A 20,658-nucleotide genomic window follows, 5' to 3' on the forward strand; every position below is an offset into this window, starting at 1 on the left:
TGGAGAATCTTGCTGAGATAAACAGGTAGAAAATAAAGGATAGCCTCGAGAGGGCCTGGAACCTTTTCCAGCGGGCCCTGACTATCTCTTCCCCAGGGTTTTTATAAAGATGCCAAGGGGTGGAGAAAATGACCTAATCCCGCAGCACAGCCAAGTGCAGACCATCCCAGACACCTGCACTCTGGCCCGTGGTCCTAATCATCCTCTATGCAGACATGTTGGGTAAAGACACGAGGAACCAGAAAACGGGCTTCCACAGAAGAGTCCACAGTTATCAGGACAAGACTGAGCTAGACCATGTAAGGAGAGAGAGGAGCAAGAGCAAGAGAAGAGCCACAGACCAAGAGAGGCAGCTTGGGCCAAGGGAGCATGAGGTCAAGAGACTAGTATAGCAAAAATTCTTCAGTTATATAGGTGCCAGTGGAGCTGGGGGAGGGAAGCCTTTAATACCAGGAAGTGATGGCAGGAAGCAGAAAGGTATATAATGTGTGAGGACCAGGAACTAGAGCCTTTTTTAAGCTTTTAGCTTTTAGCAGCAACTCAGCTGAGATCCATTCAGATGAGGACTCAGAGGCTTCCAGTCTGAGGAAATACGATTGGCTGAGAAACTGGCGAGCTGAGGTTAGCTGTGGCTTGTTCTGTTTCTCTGATCGTTCAGCATTCACCCCAATACCTGCCTCCAGGTTTGTTTTTATTAATATGAACTGTTAAGATTTGTGCTACAAATGTTAGAGAGTCAACAAGACAAAATGACAGCCTACAGAATAGGAAAAGATCTTCACAAGCCCACATCTGACAGGGGAATGATCTCCAAAATATATAAGGAACTCAAGAAACTAGACATCAAATTACCAAATAATCCAATTTAAAAAATGGGGTAAAGATCTAAACAGAGAATTCAAAACAGAAGAATATTAAATGGCAAAAAGAAATTTAAGGAATTGCTCAAAATCCTTAGCCATCAGGCAAACGCAAATCAAAATGACACTGATACCATCTTACACCTGTCAGAATGACTAAGATCAAATCCATTAATTACAGCATATGTTGAAGAGGATGTGGAGCAAGGGGAACACTCCTCCGAAGTTGGTGGAGTGCAAACATGTACAGCCACTCAGGAAATCAGTAGGGCAGTACCTCAGAAAGTTAGGAATCTACTGACATTATGACACAGCAATACCACTCTTGGGCATATACCCAAAGGATGCTCAATGATGCCACAGGTCACTTGCTCAACTATGTTTTTAGCAGCATTATTTGTAATAGCCAGAACCAGGAAACAACCTAGATGGCCCTCAACTGAAGGATATAATAATATAAATGTGGTACAACTTTACACAATGGAATATTACTCAGTGGTTAAAAAAATAGTGACATCATAAAATTTGTAGGCAAATGGATGGAACTAGAAACTGAGGGAGGTACACAGACCCAGAAAGACAAATATGTTATGTGGTTACTCTTAAATGGATATTAAATGCAAAGCAAAGGGTAGCAGATATACCATGTGACATCAGCACATGGACATTCTACTGTCTCCTGGAGAGCCCTGGCATTCCATGTGATGTCACCAGTGTTGTGGCAACACCAACTGTCATTGGGGCATTGGTGCAGTGCCTCTTGTTTCACCGACAGACATGCTGACTAGACTGAACAGGATTCTTGGGAGACAGGATGGCGAGCACAGGGAGATCAGAGGGAGGCAGAAGGAAGATGGCCTTCAGTCTCCATGTCACACATCAAGAAACAAATGGTTCTGGGGAAAGCACAGTGAGTCCTGGGAAAGGGATGGGGAGCTTCCTGAAGGAGGAAGGCTTCAGCTGATCCTTCCAGGAGTGGGGCTCAGGAGAGGAGAGTTTCTGAGAAGCAATGATGGGCCTATCCTGGTCCTCTGAGTTCTTCAAGAGCAGACCCAGACTTGAGGATTTTCCATGGTTCGTTTGGCAGAGAGCCAGGGATGGTCAAGGCTGAAGCTGCTCTGTTGAGGGCCCTCTTCTTTCACTCTGAGTGGGAAGGAAGCACAGAGGGACTAAAGAGGTTTCAGATCCAGCCCTGGACTTCACCCACACTGTATTTCTCTTGGTGTGTGCCAAAAATAACAGGGAGAGTAAAGTCCCCTGGCCAGATCTAGAGAGTCTCACATTTTAAATAACAACCACTGGCAGGGCAGGAGCCACCAAGTATTGCCACATGTCAGAGACCCCTAAGGTTTCTGAGTTCCTGCCCTCTCACTAGCCAGTCCTCTTTCCTCTAGCTTGAGTGCAGGACTAGGACACATCACTCTTCCTGTAAGTATTTGTTCTTGGTTTCTGAGGGCTCACCTAAGGATGCCCAGTCCTTAGGTACTTTCAGTCATACTTATCAGTAGTTGATAATACCTTTGCTAACATCATGATGGCTGGAATGTATTCTGCTGAAGCTTTTGGCAATAGTTTCATCATTACCTGTGTGACTTATCATTGTTCTGACAGGACCCACATAATCCTCCACTACCACCATACATTGTAACAGCCCTGTGGATCTTCTTTGATGTCTTGTTCACCTCATGGAACTGATTTTCCCTCCCCATTGTCCTGAGCTAATTTCTTAGCATCCTTAATTTTTCATCTTATTAGTTGGAGATCATCAGGATGAGAAGAGTTATTCCTGGACGTTGTGTGGAAACTTAGTCTTGCTCTCCACACATGATGAACTATTGAATTAGAATGAACTAGATTCTAATGAATCAAAGAGATCTCGGGATTGGAAGGAGGAGGTGCTGAAGGCCTTCCCCTGTGTCTCAGGAAAGAATCCTGGAAAGGGCATCTTGGCTATTGGTGAATTGGGGAAGAGCTTTTTATCAGATAGGAGATGACCATTGACAGTGGCCCTAACAATCCATTCTCTGGAAATTCTGTTATATCCTGGAGAGCCAGTGGCATCTTCTATGAAATCACCAGAGTCTGGGCAATGCCAACTGCCCTTGAGGCATTCACTAAGTGTTTATATTGTTCACCAAATTGACATGTTGGCAAGACTGATCACACTGGTTGACAGAGAGAGCCCTAGTTTCCTAAGGAGGAGGTGAGGCTAGAAATGGACTTTCTAGTAATGGGGATCAGTAGCTGTAATCATGAAGCAATGGGTCCATGCTGCTTATCTGGGTTCCTAAAGAGCAGATCCAAGGTGGAGGATTCCTGATGGTTAGTTGGTAGAGGGCCAGGGATGGACAAGTCTGCAGCTGCTGTGCTGCGACCTCCTTCAGTTCATTCTGAGTGGTAAAGATTGCAACAAGAGGCCCAGAACCACTAATGCGGTATCAGAATGAGATGTTGTTGCGTTTTATATCTGATGTAAATACCAAGGAGGGAAATTTTCCATCCATGTACCCAGGTCTGAGACATTCAGTTCCTTTTAGTCGTGGACACAGGTTATCAGGGCTGGGAGGTGAAAAGCAGTAGGGACTCCTAACTTCCTTGCATCACATCAGTGTAGCACGAATCTTAACAATTCTTATTAATAAAATCAAACCTGAGCCAAGCATTGGGGTGAATGCTGGAAGATCAGAGAAGCAGAACAAGCCACAGCTTCCTCACCTCGACAGTTTCCTGAGCTGATCCTGTTTCCTCAGAATTGATGATTCTGTGTCCTCGTCCCAATGACTCTCAGCTGAACTGCTGCTCAAAAGCCTGAAAGCTTAACCAGCCAAAAGCTTCTAGTTTCTGGTCCTCATGCCTTATATACCTTTCTGCTTTCTGCCATCACTCCCTGGGATTAAAGGTGTGAGTCACCATGCCTGGCTGTTTCCATTGTGGCCTTGAACTCACAGAGATCCAGAGGGATTTCTGCCTCTAGAATGCTAGGATTAAAGGCGTGAGTGCCACCACTTTTAGCCTCTGCATCTAGTGGCTGTCCCAATCTCTGAACCCAGATAAGTTTATTAGGGTGCACAATATTTGGGGGAACATAATACCACCACCTATCAGGTATTAGCTGACAATTCCAAACCAACATGACTGGCCTTGCTTATGTCTTTCAGGGCCAGTGGGGCTGCAGTAGGGGCTGAGGCATATATCTAGCCATAGTGATTGGAGACAGACACATGGCTTATGAGGCCCAGCTTAAGGAGAGCTGCTCTGATCTTTGAGGGCTTTACTGGGTTCCATGCATTTCCTCTTCCTCAGGCCTCCTCTTGGGACTCCACATGACCTTCTTGGCTTATGCCATTCATTTGTACAAATTCACTTGTGTTTATGTACCTACAGGAACTGCTAGGAAGGCATCATCCACACCCTTCTTCCTCACTGAGCAGGAGCACCAGCTGAACCAGGTGGAAAAACTGAAACTTCAGCTACAGATGATGAACAATGACAGGAATGAACTGCGTGAATTCCTGGCCCATTACAACAATGAGTTGAACAACAGGTATTCATCATGCCATGTTCTCTGGTGAATGTCTTGACCCTACTGTGTCAATTCCAGCAGTCCTTGGGTCACTGAAAGTTGCACCTGCAAGGTGACCTGCACAAGCAAATTTTCCTGAATGCATCTGAGAGGCAGAACTGAAGCCTGTAACAGTGAGATGGGATACAGGCTGTTCTGCTTCCTCCTTATGAAACCCAGAGCCTGTGGCCTGAATCACAATCCACAGAGAGGGGCAGTAGGGTGTAAGATCACAAAATGCATTTCAAGAGGCCTTGACAGGTGTTGGCTTGTAGGAGATGCTGTGTGCTCTGAGTTTAACCTGAGTCTCTGTATTTGACAAGATATTTACTTTTGCTTGTTGCTCTGGGAGCAGCTTGAAGGGCCTGGTGGTCCTACTTGTTCCATCTGTGTGTGACTGGAAGGCCTGGAGTCCATCCCTGTTCCTCTCTGGTCTTGTTACTTGTACTGTGAGGCAATGCCACCCACCTGCATTTCTCTGACATCCTAACTGTGTGTGGGTTTGTGTGCATGTGAATTGCCCTCTAAGGGGACCAAACTTTGCAAACATGGCAATGGCAGGTTTTGCCCTTTTCACTTCCCTCTCCCTCAATAAACCATTAGATTACATACCTTAATTTAGTCTCCAGAGTTCATTCCCTTTTGTGGACACCAACTCATTCTTGAAACTAAACATCAAAGTCCAACCATAAAAATTCATTTCTTGGCTACACTTGCCAACCTGACCAATCAGATCTCAGCAACTCACCCTAGCAGAGACTTAAACTTTCTATTTAAAATCCCACTGCGGAAAAAAGCCTGCTGTGTGTTGTCTGCCTTTGCCTGATCCAGAGGCAGGCTCCCAATGCCGTGCTTGCCCTGCTGGGGAAATGCATCTCTTTGTGCTAAGGATTTGGTGTCTCAGTGTGTTCTGTAGCGTCTCTGAGAGGCTCCCCTACATTGTGTGTGTATGGGGACACAAGGTCCCTTCAGATCTTGGAGTTAGAGATTAATAGTAGGCCTGAAGATTTGCCTGATTCAAAGATTTCAGGTGATATAAGTGCTGAGATCAGGGAGTTCCACTTTGAACATCACAGTTCTCAGTCTTTCTGCTCACCCTGGTGATTCTTCGAATCCCCTTGGGAGTTTATAAGCCATGCTCATAGAGTGCCTCCTCCATAGCAATACTGATGATGAGTCTGGGTATCCTTGTAAGGACAAAGCATTTCTGTTCTCACGACAGTGGAAATGTCATTGCAGATTTCAGGGAGGCCCACGCCGGTGGACCTACTTAGAGAGCTAGTCTACCTCTCCAAGCCTACTGAGGGAGCTCATGAAGCCCTGTCTCCCTCCCTGTTGACACCCAGCCTTTCCTGGACCTGGGGCAGGGTAGCAAGTCTAATGCACATCAAGAGTTCCCAGTACATAGGATTCAGGGTGTGACATCCAGTAGGCTAGGGTAGTGCAAAATACAACCTTAATTCATGGGCTCCCTGAGGCCTATGATCACAGGGTTTGTTGTTCCTGTGGCTACTCCCTACCACAGGCTGAATTCGGAGCATGAGATGCAGAACACAGAGCATAAGAAGGATATGTCAGATGTGAAGAAATTACCCAAGGAGATTAGTGAGTCCTTGTACAAGTGCAAAGAGCTGAGTGAGAAGACCAAAATCTACCATTGAGTGCCTGACTTGGGTGAACTCCAGAACTTGGTTAGGACTGCTTCTTGTTGTCTGAAGTTTCTCCAGTCCTGCCTGACCCCGCTGTCAGGAGGAATCTGTCCCTGATGCCTCCTACAGCCAAATGGTCCAAATAAACACACAGAGCCTCACATTACTTACAAACTCTATGGCCAATGGCTTAAGTTTCAGCCTAGCTACCTCTGTCATCTTAAATTAACCCAATTTTATTCATCTGTGTTTTGCCATATGGCTGCTACATTGCCAGGCTGTTGGCATGTTGCTCCTTGGGTGGCAGCTGGCATCTCCTCCACCTCTGCCTTTCTTCTATGTCTCTCCTGTATTTTCCTGCCTGGCTCCTTACTGCCATGCCATAGGCCAAAACAGCTTATTTATTAACCAATGTGAGCAATACATATTCATGGCATACAGAAATATATCCCACAGCATCTTCTTCCCTTCTCCACCTTTAAACCAAAGTGAGGGCTGTGGTTCTACTCTGTTTACCCCTTACCAAGCAGCCTGCCTTATAGCTTGTGCATTCTAGACTGAGTTCTCTTAAGTGTGAAGAGTCTGAGAGCCCCTCCCAACATTTTCCTGTCAGCTTCTGGAACTTCTAGACAGAAAACATGGTTTGCACCATGGCTTTTGTGGCTCTGACAGGAGCTAAGAGAGCTGTTTTCTATGAGACACATGGATGGAATATATTCCAGATGGGTCTTCTGTCTCCCTCAGAGCATTGTTTCCCTCTACCTGCTCATGTTTTCCCAATACTGTGAACAGTTAAGTACCAGGATGTGTGTTCAGGAGGTAGCAGATCAAGTCTTCAGAGGTACATGGATCCCTTTTGCTGTCAGGGTCTTCAGAAGTAGTATAAATCTTTCTGGAAATTGGCTATTCTCTTTCTTTGGCCTGCACCTGAGTGATTCTGGCCTGGATAATGAGGGCTCCAGCCCAGGGCTGTTGGGGATAGGGACATGGGACCTTGCAGGAATCATGGTATACCAGGCAGGAGTGGCAGATGGAGATGGAGCTCATCATTTTTGGTGATATTTCAGCACCCTCTACAGTCAGCACCTGAGTGAACAGTCTCAGCTGAAAGAAAAAGTGAGAATGTTGCTAGAGGACAAGAAAAAGCTGCAGGGCGAGCAGATTTTACTACAAGAGTCCTGTGAGGAGGCAAAGAGGCTCTTTGAGGAGGCCCATGAGAAGATGTATGACCTCTGGACAAGGCAGCTGCAGGTAGGTTGAAGCAGCAGGGCCAACCTGGTCACCAGTCTGACCATACACACACATATGCACACACCCATGTAACCATCTACTCACTTATCCACCTGACCCAACCCATCCAATAGTTAGTTCACTTCTGTGATCATTCACAAATCTTTCTGGGAGTTAGCCTTTTAGAGCAAGCAAATCCTACTACTCTGCTGGAAGCTACAGTCCATTGAGGGAGACAAATAAGTCACATCTCACTCACCTGTATGTCAGGATGGGAGGAGCCGGGCTGTGATGGGAGCCAAAGAGATCAAGTGTTTCAGATCAAGGGTCTGGGTCTCCTTTGCTTGGCAGGGGTCATGTCAGATCAGAGCAGACACAGCATGGAAGGAGGAACGCCCCCTGAAAAAGTCAAATGACCGGGTCTCATAGACATCGTTTTGGGTGTCATATGGCATTTTACTCTCTTGTTCCCAGACTGCCATGTTGTTCTCTTTACCTGGCCAAGCTCTTGGTTCACAGTGACAGAAACTAAATTAACAGTTTGTCAGTACTGTTTGCTGTGAGTGGCATTGGCCAGTTCTCCCATCCTGGATCTTACATTCTAAAGCTCACTGGATGTCAAGGGATTTGGCAAGGGCTTATGACAGGCAGGGGTCAGGGTGGCAGATTTGAGCCAACTGCATCAACATAGCCTGCAGAGACTCAGCATGTTTCTCCAGGCATTTTTAGTCCAAAATTATGCAGAACTGTGGGACTAACTTATAACAGCTATTGTGAGGAGTTTAAAACCAACTGGCAATGTCATCCTCATCCAGTGTGATGTCCTCCTCACTGCATTCTGATCACTGATGATTGGAGGGATTTGTGTCTGTGTGTGAGTATGCCTGTCTGAGGGCACATACATCTGTGGGTGTTTTGGAAGGTCTGATGATGACATCGAGTGTCCTCTGTTGCTTTCTCCCTTATTCCCTTCAGCCCGAGTCTCTCACTGAACCTGAAAATTTCTGTTCTGTCTAAGCTGGATAGCCACAGATCTTTGGATGTCCTGTCTCCTCACAGTAGAGCGTCCTGTATTATTCTGTCTCATTTTGTTGCTATATGGTTCATTTGGTCAGAAAGAGAACTGACTTGTTGGTTTCTCTTAATTTTTAAACATTTTTATTACTTTGTATTTAATGCAACTTATAATAAATCACAAAAATCAAACAATGGAGCTACTTTAAATATAAAAAGTAGACTTCTTTTCTTTCATGACATAGAGGTAACTTTCCAGGAAAGGTCTGTTTTGTCTACTGGCTTCACAACATGGAACCTGACATTTTGATACTCACTCTTAGGACAGAGTCCAACTCATAGTTGTATCGAGTGCTGCATTTTAGAAAACTGCTGTGGATGACCTAAGTAGCCTTCCACTGACTGGCCTGGGGCTGTTTTCATATAATGTGCACTGTAATCTGGTCAAAAGTTGTTGGGTAATGACAATGGGTGACTTCCATTCGCTGGTGCTGTCAATGTCTTCTGTGAAGGAGTCTAGGTAAGTTTAGTGAGGAGACTATAATGGGTCAACTTAAATCTATCAGGAGGCTTCATGTCCTGCCTTCTTCCCCCAGCACTTTGTCTTTTGTGGTCCAACTCAGTTGTGCAGAGGTTGTTACTTCTCTGTATGATCAGTGAGTCTGGTGATAAAAACTTCCCTGGGAAGGGAAATAAGTTCAGGCCAGGGCAGAAGAGCTTGGCTGGGTCTAAGAGGCTTGTAGACAGCAAGGAGGACCCACTACCTCCACCTGGAGTAGAATAGGTGCTGCAACATTCTAGTCTTCTCCCTTGCCTTTCTGGATTCAAGAAAGTTGTGTGTGTGTGTGTGTGTGTGTGTGTGTGTGTGTGTGTGTGTGTTCTTGTTGTTGTTGTTGTTTTTATGTGTATCTTTGGGGAATGAGAATATATGTTTGAACCTCTATGTGTATGTTCACTCTCTCACGGAACATTGGAACATCTTTAAGATTGATGGAGATGGATTTCAATGAGAAAGTACTGTGCCTAATCTGGTTAGTATGACTTTGCCTCAGTCAAAGAACAGATGGAGTTGCCCATTCTTCTGCATGTCCACACAGCTAACTACAACCAAAGGCCATATAACTGATGCAAGCTAAAAGTTTTTATGGTATTTGTAGAGGAAGAATTATTTATCTGCAAAGAAATCCTCTGGAGAAAAACAAAGTAATGGGGTCCATGACGTTGAGAAAGAGGCTACTGAGAGGCAGGAAAGGTTGCTGTGGGATTGTATCCTTCTCTGTTCTGGGTGAAAGGAGGCTGACCACTGATGACTTCCCTGCATCCTGTTTTGTTCTTCTCCTCATCGCCTGCTGCCATTTTCCTTTCACCTTTGCCTAACCTTTGTTCACCTAACCTGGTCCATAGAGCTTGGCCTGGATTTTATTCTCAGAAATTCTGAACTGCAGAGGGGCTTGTGGCTGTATTCCAGCCCAGCAGGAGTCCCACAGCTATGCTGATGTGTGAGATGAGGTTGTCTTTGGGCACCAATTAGGATCACCATACTCTCAAGCACCCACTCCATATTGTGTCTGCAGCACTCAGAAATTGCTTTTTTTCCAAAAGTCTTCATCCTGAGTTTAATTCAGCCTGATGGAGAGTTGGGAGAAATGAGATCTCTCAGACATTGCTAGTAGTGTAAAATAGTGCAGCCCTGGGAGAAGCTATGTACAATTATTCAGAAAGTGGAACTGCAGACTTCGGGAGGAGCATTGATTCCAGAATGGAAAGTGGTGTCCACAGAAAATAGGGGACAACAGGGATACAGCAGGACTCATCAGAACATTCCCACTGCAAACTCTTCAGATAGCCATCACTGATGAGTGCAAACATACAATGTGGTCCATGGGATATGGTTAAATATGGAATAATATATGCAGTCATTTACCCATGAGTTAGTCAACCTTCTGTTACTCAAAGAAATCCCTGACACAATCAACTTCTTTGGAGGGAAGTTTAATATAGATGCCGGATTGTAGAGATTTTCTAGTTTTCTGAGCTCATTCCTTTGGGCCTAAATTGAGGCAACCCGTGATACAGAGAGCTTCTTTAAGAGGAAGCTGCCCTCCTTGTAGGCACTGGGAAGCACTGAGTGAGAGCAAGGGGCTGGTCCACTGCCATCCAGTGGTCCTGTGCTGAGGAACTAAGCCTTCAATGCACAGACTGGGGAACTTGCTAGAAGAGCTTAGATTACAGATCAAGCAACCAGGTGTTCACCTGTGTGTGTACAGGTTTTCATGGCAAGCACTGCATTGACTTATCTGCCCGCTGAGTTCCTCTACCAGGTCCCCAGGCATGCACATGTTATACAGATACACAGGCAGGCTGAACACCTGCACATATAAACTAAAAATAAAATGAAAAATTATCAAGACTGAATAAAAATACACAATCCTCTCCACATCCCTGTGCTCAAAGCATCATGTGTTTCCTGCCTCTGTGCAGGAATTAGGGTAGAGAGGATGGGGGTTAATGAAAGGTAACTTTCTTCTCCATGGTATCCCAGGTGATCTATTCTTACATTAGTGTTATCTGGGAAACTAAGTGTGGATGGAATGTAGTGTGCTTATATGTGTGCATCCATATACATGTGTGTGCTGGAGAGAGAGAGAGAGAGAGAGAGAGAGAGAGAGAGAGAGAGAGAGAGAGAGAGAGAGAGAAGAGAGAAGAGAGAGGAGAGGAGAGGAGAGGAGAGGAGAGGAGAGGAGAGGAGAGGAGAGGAGAGGAGAGGAGAGGAGAGGAGAGGAGAGGAGAGAGACAAAGAGAATGCATGTTTATGTACATGGTTAGGACAACCTCCCCATGAAACACAATTTTCTTTTGAACAGGAACATCAAAGACTTGAGGAAAATCTTCAGTCCCTGATGAAGCAGAAGGAGCTGCTCACCCGGCAAAGGGACATGGCAGTAAAGCTGCAGCATCACTTCACTGTGTCCCAGATGAGGTAGGAGCCCAGGCTTCCAGAAGAAGGTGGATCCAAGTGGGTCTGCTGTACCTGGATCTCCATCCTCTTTGAGTTTTGTCAATTGGCAAAGCTGCCAGCCACGGGCAGGGCCTCAGAGTGTCATTGCTGGCTCAGTCAACAGGAAGCAATATGCTTTCTCCTTGATCTTATGGGGACTGTGTCCCCTTCTTCCTTTCTGAGAACTCTTGTATGCTCTAGTATCTCATCTCTTAGATTAGATCTCCCCATGAATATTCCCATGGCAGCCAGAAACCTGGAAAGGAGGACCTTTGATCATGAAGGAAAGTGTGTCCCCTGCATCTTTTCCATCAGGAACATCACGTTTAGAGAGAAGTGTCCACCCTTTGCAGATTTGCATACAGCACACTCCTGCTGACTGCAGGCTCTCTGCAGTGTTTATCAGTTTCTCATGAGAAGATTTACTCTGGTCATAAACAGAGTAGGAGCTGACAAATTAATCCCATGCAGGGTTCTGAGCTGTAGGAATAAGCAGAGCTTTCTCTGCATTGCTGTGTAGGCTCCACCAGAGGGCAGGCATAGAGTTTTCCAGGAGGGTCACATTCACCTGTATCCATTCAAGGCCAGGGATATCTTTCCTGAACTGTGCCTAAGACTTTATCATACTGATATTTCTCCAAAATAATGTATTTGGACTGTTGGAAAAATATGCTGTTTTTTTTTCTAATCCAGCACAGTATGTACTTACCAGTTCAACTTCTAGCAGTTTTTAAAAGCTGAGAAAAAAATCCTGCCCAAGTGCTCTCTGACCCTTTTCCCATAGGGAAGCAAGGAATGAACTCACGTAAAAGGCAATGCTCGAATGTCTAGCTGAGTAGAGCTGGTGGGAGCTCAAAAGCTGACATGGCAGGTCCCCACCAGGCTTGTGCCCAAGCTGCCTTCCTCCCCTAGGTTTGAAAACTTCCACCAGGAACTGGAGCAGACCACAGCCCAGGAAGAGAGCCTCCTGCAGAAGGAGCTGCTGGTGCAGAAACACTATGTTCCAGGCAAGTAAGCCACGATTGAGCCCCATCCCCAGCAGCCAGGTTATTCATGGGGTGTGTTTTCTTCCTTAACTTTTGTCTACTAGGGATGAATAGGCCCTGATTTTTCTTTACAGTGGCACAGCAAAACTGATTCTGAATATTTTCTTTGATGATTTTTCCTAACAGCACCTCTTCAGAAAACCGAGAAGGCTGGAAGAAGCCAGAGACACCTTGAAGGCACAATATTCTACACTCCAGGTTCACGGCCTCCTCAGAAAATGTCACCTCTTTTCAGCTGTGAACTCACTAGTGAGGCAAATATCAACTTACCATCAGGCAGTCCAGCCACAGTCTGATCCACATCCATTGGCTCACTATTCCCAGAGAAAAGATTGTATCACAAATAGTCTGAGATTCAGAGGACACAACACAAATTACTAAGAACCCTGACATCTATCAGCACGTGGCCCCAGTGAAGGGCAAAACAAAATGAAGAGGACAAGAGGAGCAAGAGTTCTTCTGTCAGCTTCCTATCAAGGGCTTTGACAAGCTGACTCCATATGTGATGGGAAATCTGACAAGGAAGACTGTGTTAACATCACACTGCCGTCCAGAAAGACCACACCCAAAAGCATAAGATTCTCTCCAGTGCAGTGCTGAAGCTGACTTGTGCAAGCTGACTTGAAGCCATGTTATGGGCAAGTGTTGCTGAAGATAATTCACTGCAGAGAATAACAGTTCCTCACCTCATTTGCTCTCCCATAATGAAATTCCAAGTGATCCTGAAATTTGCTTAATTTTTTTGTTTATATGTTGGGATATTTATGCTTTGAATTTTGGTGTTCTTCATTTTGGTTTAAGGTTTTGTTAATTTTTGTTATTTCTTATATTCTTGTCATTGATTTAATAGTTTGCTAAGGCTATACATTATATATAAGGACTGCTGTTTTGAAAGCCCCCATTGAGTAAAATGAATGTGTTTTATGAATAAAATGCAATTTGAAACTTCACTCTGAGACTCTTCTTTAGGCAGGCGAGGTTTCACACTCCTGTAAACCCTGAACTCTCAGGCTTTGATGTATCTCAGTAAGTTCCAGGAATCTTGAGCTGCACAAGGATTTCCCAGCCATTGGACTCAGAGCTATTGTCAGACCCAAACTACTCTAAAAATTCTATACCTGTCTGGTGCATTGTTCAGGGTTTTATGGGGTAACAGAATGAATTTCTATATATACAAAAGGCTATATTTTAGAATGACTTAGAGGCTGTGGTCCAGCTAATTGAACATTGGCTGGCTATAATGGCAAAATCCTCAAATCCAGGAGTTGCTCAGTCCACTATGCTTGATGTCTCAGCCCATCAGCAGTATAGTCTGGAATCCCCAGGAAGTTGGCTCCAATGCCAGTGAAGGAATGGACTTGCTAGCAAGGTGAGAGCAAGCAGCTAAAGAGCAAAACTCCCTTCTTCCATTTCGTTATAAGGGCTTCCAGCACAAGGCCTGGCTGAGATTACAAGTGGGGTTTTGGGGTTCAAAATATCTGAGTTATAGGTGTTTCTTTCTTCATCAATATCCAGATTAATAGAATGTCTTTCTAATGCAAAGATCAGGATTACATGTGGATCTTCTCTCTTAAAATTAAGCAAAAATACCTCACAGGCATGCCCCTCCATTTTGGGGTTTTAATGAATTTCAGGTGTAATAAATTTGACAAACAAAAATAGCTCTCATAATTACACCCTTATCAACTTGACACACAATTATATCTTTTGATGTCATGATTAATTTCCAAATGTAAAACAATAACCAGGTCTTAATATTGCCTAAAAAAGATATAATTATTCCAAGTACAACATGAACACATTGTGTATTAGAACAGCTCAAAATTATGTCTAACATGATTTAATTATCCCTTGTATTTGGAGTTTTCCTGTGTCCACCCAGCTCCTTCAGCAGCTCAGACCCAAGTAAACACACAAGAGACTTATATTACTTATAAACTGTATGGCCGCGGCAGGCTTCTTGCTATCTAGTTCTTATATCTTAAATTAACCCATTTCTATTAATCTGTAAGTTGCCATGTGGCTTGTGGCTTACCCATACTTTATATCTTACTTCTCATGGTGGCGGTGGCTTCTCCTGACTCAGCCTTCCACTCCCAGCATTCGCCTCTCTGCTTATCCTGCCTATACCATACTTGTTTCCTGGCTACTGTCCAACCAGCGGTTTTTTTTGTTTGTTTGTTTGTTTTATCAATCACTCAGAGCAACACATTCACAGCATACAGAAAGTCATCCCCAGCAATTGCTGTACAACTGCAAACACATTATAAAGTTAGAATAAGTGGCAATGTTCCTGGAGGGACATTCTTTTAGTATCTCAAATTTAAATATGATAACCATCAATAGTCTCCCTCTTTTGGAATAAATTTGGTTTTATTTATTTATTTTTGTTTTTACATTCTAACCAAAATTTCCCCTCCATCCTCTCCTCTCAGTCCTTCCCCCAAACTCTACTCTTCCTGCTCCCCATCCATTCCTCCTTTTTTTCTCTTCAGAAATGGGCAGACCTCCTGTGCATTTCTGCCTGCCATGTTATATCAAGGCATGACTTTTTACATTAAGGCTGGACACAGGAATTCAGTAGGAGGAATGGGTCCCAAAAGCAGGCATTAGAGACAAGCCCTGCTCCCACTGTTAGGAGTCTCACAAGAAGATCAAGTTATACAACTGTAAAATACATGGAGAGGACATAGGTCAGTCCCATGCATGCTCCCTGGTTGGTCGTTCAGTCTCTGAGTCACTATGAGCCTAGGTTAGTTAGTTCTGTGGGATGATTGTGGGGCTCCTGACCCCAGTATCTCCTACAAATATTTAATTGTTTATTCACTATTTTATGTTCATTGGTGTTTTGCCTTTATGTATGCCTGTGTGAGAGTGTCAACTCCTCTGGTCCTGGCGTTACAAACAGTTGTGAGCTGCATGAGATTTTTTTCGTTATTTTAAAAAATTAATTATATCATATGATAAGTGTATAGAAATCTTCTGATTGGTATTTAAAATAATAACATCTATCTATCTACTTATTTTGTGATGAGGAAATAAATACATCTATACAATAGAGAGAGAATGAACACACAATACATGCCATGCCATTCTGTCATTCTTTGCATATGGAGGTCAATGAACAAATTAGGAGGAGTCAGCTCTTTCCTTCCACCCAGCTACCCATCTCATTGGCCCTTCCCTGGTAGTTTTCATGATCAACTCATGGCTTTCTGCCTTAGAGGGTTTTCTTGTGGTTCTGAAAGTTAGAGAATATTTTAATATTAAAAGGCATTGTGAAAAATTTGTGCAAAATTTTGTTTCAAATGAATGATACTGTTAATTAACATAATAGTCACTCAGAGTTGAAGACAGGAAAGACCTGACACATCAAGCCAGCCACTTGGAAAGTTCTGATGCCTCCTTGGCTGGTGTCTGGGAGTTGGGATTTCAGTTTATCTTTATATTTATATACGCATGTATGTGCAGTTAGATATGGTTGTACATGTTAGGTATATCATATAGATACTGATAAAAATATGCACATAACTATACTCATAGTTCTGTATACAACATGCATACCATATACATGCATACCAATGCCACAAAGGTTGTTTGTTTATATTTAATTTCTTGTTATGCCAATCTATTGAATATCTAATTGGAATTCAAAGTATAATTCTGTGTGTGTGTGTGTGTGTGTGTGTGTGTGTGTGTGTGTGTGTGTGTGCATGCAAAGGTGTAGACACATACATGTTCTTAAATGTATGAATGTGGACACATATTTGTGTGTGTTGTACGGAAACAAGCATGTGTGTATTGTTGCACAACACTGATGGTGCCTTCATCCTTTACAATGGCTTAGTAGCACTATTACAGTGGGGTGGGGCATGCACTGATGTTCTCTACCATGTTACTAATAATGTGTCGATGTTTCAGGATCTTTCTTAAATGGATATCTACAATCTATGTCACATGTTAAGTCCCCCAGATACCATTTGGCACCAAGCACAGATAAGTTTTCAGTTTCTCCTTCCTCCTCCACTGCACTTTCAGATTAGAGGAAATCACCCCCATCAAGTAAGTCTAACTATGCTTACTGGCTATCCAGAATTTGGTGAAGAGCAGGAAATTGTGGTATCCCAGGATTCAGTGAAGCTGACAGAAGACTTTTAGGTAGGCTGTTCCTACTGCAACTGCTGCCACAGGCATCCAGGCTGAGACAGCAAAGGGGCATCTCTGCTGGGCAACTGTATAACTTCTCTTCTTCCAGATTCTGCTGCTGCAGACAGGAAAAGGATTTCAAGCTCTGTGATTAGATAGCTGGTTTATTTTATTTTATTTTTTTAATTTAGTTATTCATTGATTCATTCATTTATTCATTTATTTATTTATTTATTTATTTATTTATTTATTTATTTGTTTGTTTATTTATTATGTACCCAGAAGAGGGTACCAGATCTCATTACAGATTGTTGTGAGCCAGCATATGGGTGCTGGGAATTGAACTCAGGACCTCTGGAAGAACAGTTGGTGCTCTTAACCTCTGAGCCTTGAGGCCACCCTCCCTAAATCCTGTTAGGCTTTGAGGGTAGCACAATGCTTACACTTCATCTAGAAATCACAGGAAGAATTTCCCCTCAGTTTTTCTTTTATAACTGAGATTGGATTGGTTGAGGACCAGTAGAAAAAGATGTTAATTCAGTTTTGTTCTCTTTCTTTTTGCATGCGACAATTCTTAAGTGTAGGTTTCCATCCACAATAAGATAGAGGAATGGAACACTGTGATACCTTGACTAACTCCTCAGATCTCTAAGGTGCCTCCTTCCCACTGTCCTTCAAATGTCATGTTAGGGCAAGAAAAAAGTATCTATGGAAAAGAAGAATAAAAAGGAATCTCAACGCTAAGGAGAGTGAGTTGGAAGGATTGCTGGAAATCTGTGACCAGCCTTGAGAGATAAATTTTCAGGGAAGGAGAGAGGCATGAAGGTAAAGGACAGTGGGAGATTGGGAAGGGGTAATCTCAGAGGGGGATGTGTCCATTGTTTTCTACTCCTATTCTCCATTTGTGTTTGTTAGAAAAGATGAAAACAGCTGAGGCAGAGTCAGCACCTGTCCCAGGACTCTACTTTCCAAATGGGACAGGATGAACTGCTGTTATATTGATATCCAGTGAGTGACAGCCTCAGAAGTCATCAACTACCATGATGAGAGGAGGCAAGGAAAGCCTCATGGCTTTCTGGTTTCTGGTCAATCAAGGTGTGTTTAATGATAGTGAAGGGACAGACTGGAGGGCAAATTTCAAATAGCTCTGTTCCCCAAGCTGCAGGTCCTGCAGATGGCACAATACAAGCCTCACGATGAGAGACTCTTCATGATAAACGGAGCATCAGAAATGATAGACCAATATTTGATCCGTGTACATATGGACTGAGTTTGACCTTTCCCAAATGACCTTTCTCTTCTCAGCAGTGAAGTTCTGTAGTAGGAAATGATGATTGGATGGAAAATTGTCCCCAAGCAATGATGATAACTGAAGCCTTCAGGCACCTCCCCTAATTACTAGTCCAAAAACATCTGCATAGCTTCACCACCTATGTGCTTCCCTGAGCAGGGTGTGGCCTGGTCTCTGTGACACTACACAAGGAATCATTGTCATGGTTACATGTGTGCCCTTGACACATTGGCAGCTCACTCTATTAAAGTGGGCTGTGATTCACAACAATAATAACATGAGCAGAAATCAATTTCTGGTAAGTCAGTGCAGACATTCTTTGTGGGAAGACCTGATCTCACATCAGTGAGTGGACATGACAAGAAGCTTTCTTGAAAGAGATCATGAAGGCATGGTTCATTGTTCCAGGGGTTTTCAAGGTAGAAGACAAATTACATTTTGAGAAGTGTTTCCATAGCAAGGACAAGAGGGACACACTCATAGTGCATGCCATGAATGACATACAGGAGAGGACACCATACTCACACTGCATAACAGGCCCCATGAAGATCTGTACAACCCTCATGTGCCTATCAAGGAAGCATCTAGATCAATGGAGGACCAACCTCTGTTGTTATATTAACTCCCTGTGATATCCCTTCATGGGAGCAGATCACGGAAGGAAAGGCAGCAGGGACCTTGTTGGAACTCTATTTTGTTATCTTTATTGAGAAGCAACAATTTTCCACATGAGCTCATGGTGCCTCTTTACCATGGCCACAGTCACCAATGCAACAGCAAGGACTCTCCCAAGCACCACTGTCTCTTCCCTACTTCCCCTTTCTATTTGTGTAATATGTAGTTTATTTCATCTGGAGTCTGTGCTTTGTGTTGGTGTCTGTGCCCATTTCCCTTGGAAAGAGCCAATGTTCCTCAGAATATACTTGAGATGTAAGAGAAGAACAATAAATACAGTCCTCTATCAATATCCACATGTTATTTTTATTCAGAAAGGCTGAGCATAATTCAAGGCTAATTACAAATAAAAAGTAGCTCCAGTCAAACCTGCACTCAAAATTATCCGCTGCTTCGAACCTGAAGAGAAACAGGTACCAACAGTCCCAGAATATCAATATAACCAGGCTTAACTCTAACACAAAAACTGCCTGGACACAGCCACACACTTAAAAAGTACACCAGGCCAAAACAGCCCCTGAAAAGGCCCATGCTAAGCACCTAAAGTGAAAGTAGACCAGGATTAACCATTAAACCATGATATCAAGACAGAAGTATTCCAAGGCCTAAGCATGAACCTGATGAAGACCAGAAATAATGTCTACATTAGTAATGGCTTCCCTCACACAAAAGGCCAGGGACCAACCCTAGGAATGAAAAGGCCAAACCATGACCTAAAAGAGGCCTTCACCCAAACCTGAAGCTGAATAAGCTCTGGCTCAGAGGAAAAATAGAGGTATCCCTGGGCAAGTCCATTAAATGGAAGAGCCACGGGCAAAGGAGAAGAAGGAAAAGTAACAAAATGAAATGAAACAAAAAGAAAAGAAAAGAACACCCATGCCTAACCTTGACCCTGAAGAAGGCTGGCCCCAACAAAGAGGGAGATGACTTCTACCGTATCCCTCAGAAGAAAAAGACCTGGCTCAAAGAAAGAAAAGGAGAGTATCCATGCCCCAACTTTACCTGGACTGAAGCCAGGGCCATAACCAAGATGAGAAGTTGGCCTCAGCACACCTCTGACCCTGAAGAAGACTGGGCCAAACTAAGGAAGGATGTGGGCCCAGACCAATCCCTCAAATGAAAGAGGCCAGGGGCAAAGCAGGAAAAGGAGAATGCAAGAGTGCTAACACTTACCCTGACAAAAGCATGAACCAAAACAGAGAGAGAGGACGACCTGGGACATTCTCCAACGACCAAATGAAGAAGCAGGTCTGGGGCAAATATTGACTGGGGAAGAATTCAGAGCTCATACAAAACTCATAGAACAAGCCAGGCAAAATGAAAAGTGGAAATGTTACAGGCCAACAATAGACCTTCATGAAGATAAACCACAAACTCTAAAATCAAGGGAGCTCCTGACAACCCAATGAGAGATACGTGGTCAGACTTAATGTTGACCCTAGGAAGCACAGTTTGAAGAGACAATTTAAATGGAACCTGCTCCAACCACAATGGAGAACTCTTCCTAGGCCAAACACTGATATCAAGTAGCCAAGGACCAAGCCCTGTGTGAAAGGATTCCAGGCAATCCAAGAGAAGAAACATCCTGACCATAAGCTGCTATCAGTGGAGACCTGCAGCCTACTGAGCAAGAATTAAACTCAGAATCCCTGAACTTTAAGGATTTGTGGGCAGAATATTCTCTTCTTCATCCAACACAGTAACCAAAAGCGAGCCAGAAACACCTCAATTGTTGTCAGTTGAGCTAATGGTTCCCTTACAGATGAAAGCAAATGGACATCATTAACATATTTGGTAGTTAGAGGGAACCTTGAGACACACTGATCCCACACCTCAATTTCACTCGATGTTTTACAGTCAATCAAGGCCTCAAAAGAGACACACAGAAGAATGTTTATTGAAGATCTTAGACTCACAGACTTCATGTACAGATATAAGTTAACATCCCGAGTACCAACTGTGTGGATCACATATATTCCATTTACAACACTTATCATCCTCAGTACATTCAAGCCAGGATGTGCCACTCACCATGATCCAAGCTCTCATCTGAGTAACCAATGAATATGGACATAGCATAATACAAATGGTGTTATACTGCATGACGTATTGGTCTGATAAAACTCCTAATCTTGACTTCAGCTGATATTTTTAGGAACAAACAAGTCTCAAAAGTAACATAAGAAT

At 43.6% G+C, this 20,658-nt stretch overlaps 1 long non-coding RNA gene across 5 annotated transcripts in view; it reads right to left on the minus strand.

Annotated features, from left to right (window-relative positions):
* Nucleotides 1-20,658, minus strand: part of LOC143270546 (uncharacterized) — a 62,517-nt gene that overhangs the window by 29,283 nt on the left and 12,576 nt on the right. For 2 of the 5 annotated variants that reach the window (XR_013047738.1, XR_013047736.1), the window contains 4 exons: nucleotides 16,442-16,623; nucleotides 12,630-12,673; nucleotides 7,561-7,700; nucleotides 3,900-7,175 (listed from right to left, as the gene is read on the minus strand). This is a non-coding gene — a long non-coding RNA (uncharacterized LOC143270546). Of the gene's footprint in view, nucleotides 1-3,899; nucleotides 7,176-7,560; nucleotides 7,701-12,629; nucleotides 12,674-16,441; nucleotides 16,624-20,658 lie in introns of those variants that run through there. The other 3 variants (XR_013047735.1, XR_013047734.1, XR_013047737.1) reach the window with 2 other exon arrangements.

The sequence above is a fragment of the Peromyscus maniculatus genome, chromosome 23 (genome assembly GCF_049852395.1).
Source record: "Peromyscus maniculatus bairdii isolate BWxNUB_F1_BW_parent chromosome 23, HU_Pman_BW_mat_3.1, whole genome shotgun sequence".
NCBI lineage: Eukaryota > Metazoa > Chordata > Mammalia > Rodentia > Cricetidae > Peromyscus > Peromyscus maniculatus.